This window comes from Leucopleurus acutus (assembly GCF_964270905.1).
Source record: "Leucopleurus acutus genome assembly, chromosome: X".
Classification (NCBI taxonomy): Eukaryota; Metazoa; Chordata; class Mammalia; order Artiodactyla; family Delphinidae; genus Leucopleurus; species Leucopleurus acutus.
The window spans coordinates 127,375,737-127,379,544 of NC_139148.1; positions in this window are offsets into that span (position 1 = coordinate 127,375,737).

Genomic DNA, 3,808 nt, shown 5'->3' on the forward strand with positions numbered 1-3,808 from the left:
CGGTACGAAACTTGACGAGCAGGAACCCCACCAGGTCAGCCATCAGCACAGGTTGGGGGGGGGGGTAGGGAGGGAGGGAGAGCGAGAGAGAAAAAGGGAGGGAGGGAGGGAAAGGGGGAGAGACAAAGGGAGGGAAGGAGGGAGGGTAGGAGAGAGGTGGAGGGAGGGAGAGAGTGAAAGGGAGAGAGAGGGAGGGAGGGAGAGAGAGAAAGAGGGAGGGAGGGAGAGAAAGGGGCAGAGACAAAGGGAGGAAAGGAGGGAGGGAGGGAGAGAGAGGGATGGACAGGGCCATAGAAGGGGAGGAGGGAGAAAGAGAGAGAGAAAGAGGGAGGGAGGGAGAGAGGGGGAGGGAGGGAGAGAGTGAAAGGGAGAGAGGGAGGGAGGGAGAGAGAGAAAGGGAGGGGGGCGAGGGAGGGAAAGAGAGAGGGGGAGAAAGGTAGGGGGGGAGAGAGAGAGAGGGAGGATGGGAGGGAGGAAGAGAGGGCGAGGGAGGGAGAGAGGGAGGGAGATCTTCAGTGTCTCTTCCTCTTTTCCAAAGGACACCGCTCTTGTCGGACGGGGGTTCCACCCTTGTGACCTCATTTAACCTTACTGACTTCCCCAAGGGTGCTATCTCCAAATACATGCACCTTGGGATGAGCACTGCAACAGGTGGACTTAATGGTTGGGGTGGGAGCTGGGGGATCCATTTGAATCCATCACAGGGGGGACCGAAGTCTCCCACTTCTACTGTAGACCGGTTTCTTCCGTCCCTTCTGTCCATTTTGGCATCGTTCACTTGGGGCGCTGCTGTTGGGCTGCTCAAGAGACCCCCCTGACGTGCACTAGCTGTTGCATTGTGACAGACGGGAGCGGCAGATGGGACCACCCCTCACCCGGGCAGACCCGGGGCTCCTCTGGCTGCTGGTGCTTGGATCATTCCTGGTACCTTGGGTCTACTTCCCCTCCTCCCCCAACCCACCTTTTTTTTTTCTTTTCTGTGTTTCTGGCCACCCCACAAGGCTTGGGGGATCTTAGATCCCCGACCAGAGATTGAACCCGGGCCACCGCAGTGAAAGCATAGAGTCCTAACCCCTGGAACTCCAGGCAATTCCCGCTCCCCACCCCCTCCTTAGCAGTGTTTGGGAGGGGATGTCGCCCTATCGCTGTGACAGCCACAGAGTCCTGGCCAGGTCCCCCGGCCCATCCCCCACACGTGGAGGCAGCAACTGTGAGCTGGGGGTGCGCCCTGGCCTTCAGTGCTCTGTACACATCACTGGGCGCTGACCACAAGGACTCGCGGTATAAGCGCGACACCCCAGCGCCCAGAGGGTGGTGGAGCATGGCGCCCTTGAAGTGTTTAGCTCGAAAGGCAAGGAAAAGAGAACCAGGAAAATGTCTCCAGACGCAGGACCCACAGGGAAAAGCAAACCTCAATCCTGCTGTCCAGACACCAGAGAGCACCCCCAAACTGAACACCCGCAGGCCCCTGCCAGGGACCGTCACCTCCACACGTGTGCGTCTCAGGACAGTAAGGGCTCTTTTCAGGCCTCTGACCAGGGGAGGCCTGAGCTCTTCTCATCTGTCAAATCGAGACCCTGCTGGACACGGTGTCCCCGCAACCGTGAAGCCGCGGGTGCCAGGCCCTTCCTTGTGCTTGTCCAGCCCTTCAAGGGTCTTTCTACTGAGTGGAGGCACGTCGTCTGAGGGGCTTCACTGGCTACCTGCTAGGTGCCCGCACTGTGCCGGGGGTGGGCTGTCACCTGTCATCATTTCCTGCTGAGGGGACTCAACTGCTCAGCCACGCCCAGGACGGAGGCGCCAAACACGTGTTGGGTGGAACATCGCTCTCATGTCCCCGTGCTCTTTACTGCCCTGCAAGGTTCTGGCCGCGTTACCACCTCCGTGTGTCTGCAGGGTCTGCCTGGTCAGGGTCCTCTGTGGGCCTGCCTGGAGGGGTCGGGTATTCCAGGAAACAGCGGGAGCCCATGCAGCAGCAGCAAAGGGGCTCAGGGGCCGACGGATCAAGGTCAGGGAGGCAGCAGGCCTGGCGGCCACCTTGGGCATCCAGGATGCGCAAGAGGCAGCAGCGCGGCCCCCGGGAGCTGCGCGGGGGGCAGGCTGAGGAGTTGGGAGGGCGTGGCCGCCAGGCCCAGCACGGGCCGGGGAGGACTCATCTGGGCGGGAGGCCAGGCGCAGCAGAGCCAGGGGACCTCGGCTGGCTGGGCCACCTCTGCCAGGACAGGAACTAGAGGGATCAGAATCTGCACGTTGGGATCCGGCGCGGGGGGCTCCGCTGCTGTCCAAGGAGGGGCCGGAGCGACAGAGTCAGTCCTGGCCAGGGCGGAGGCATGGTCGAGTTGCGGGTAGCTCGGGGTCCCCTGGATGTGCTCAGGATACGGTGGGAGGCCGTCCTGCGGCTCCGCGGCGCTGGGCGCCGGGAGGTGCCCCGGGGCCGCCGGCTCGCCGTCCACCTGCCCGGATGCTGGTTTAGTGTATACTCTCGGCTTCATCCTCACCAGGAGGTGCGGGCAGTCTCTCTGAAACAGGGGACTGTGGTAGAAGTGTAGCTGAGGTCGCGGTTGAGAGAGAAAAGGAAACCCCGAGTCACAAAAGAGTTGCTCGCAAGCAGCAGCCGCCTGGCTGGGCCCCTGGGCGCCCTCCCCCAGCCGACCCAGGGCCTCTTTGGAGAAAGCGGGACCCGGTCCCAGCAGGACGCTGTGCCCCACCTTTGACATCCCCGAGACTCGCTCACTCACCATCACCTTTCGCCCTTGGAAAATGACTGAAAATGGCCCCTTAGTACGAGTACAAGGCCCACGAAAGGGGACTTGGCGTTTGCAGGTACGAGACTGCAACAAGGTTCGGTAGCTTTCTAAGGCAGTGTCCGAATCGCCCCCTGGCCAGCACCTCCGGGGGCCAGACCGGGGACGCTGACTGCTTCCCAGGAAAGGACCTGCGCCCCCACTCAAGTGATGCTCTGGAGCTATGGGAGTCAAGGGGGCACACAGACCTCCCCCCTCCCCCCGGCGGGCCACTGTCCCCGAGCAGGAGGACGGGAAGGGCCAGCGTTGCAGCAGTGTCCTCTTGTCCCCCGCTGTGACTGCATGTCAGGCACGAGCGGCACTGCCCACGTGTCAGGAGTACAGGATGACGCCTTGCCCGCGTGTGCTGTGAAATGATCACCACAGGGGGTCCAGTTCACACGCATCACCTCACACAGACACAGCAAAGGGAAAAGGAGGAGGGAGAGAAGTGACGTCCTTGTGCTGAGAACGCTTCGGGTCCCCCCATAACAACGTCCCAACACAGCGCGCGGCACTGCCAGCTCCGGCCGTCACGCCGGTGCCCAAGTACCACCTTTAAAGGAAGCTCTCCCGACACGCCTGCAGCCGTCCCAGGCGGCCCCGGGGTTGGCACCCACCCCCCACCCCACCCCCACCCCGGGGCCCAGCGGCTCAGCCCCTGGAGAGGGCTCCTCCCCCGCCGTCCCCCGCCCTCCTTACCTCGCTCAGGACGTGGGCGGGCCGCTCCTTCGTGGACAGGTTGGTCACGCAGAGGGACGTGTGCATGTCCTGGTACACTTTGCTGAATCCATAGCGGTTAAGCTGGCGGATGAAGCTCTCCACACGTTCTGTCTTGAACACCTTGTCTAGGCCGTCCCTGTCCAAAACCTCCTTTTGAAACAGCGGCCTGTTGACGCCTATGCAAGTCCCGTCTTCATTCCACCCAATGGATGCAAAGCGACTGCTGTGGACGATCGTCCACAGCTTCCTGGGAAAGGGGTGGAAGAGCAGGCTGCCTTCCCACACGGCCTCGCAGGCGGTGC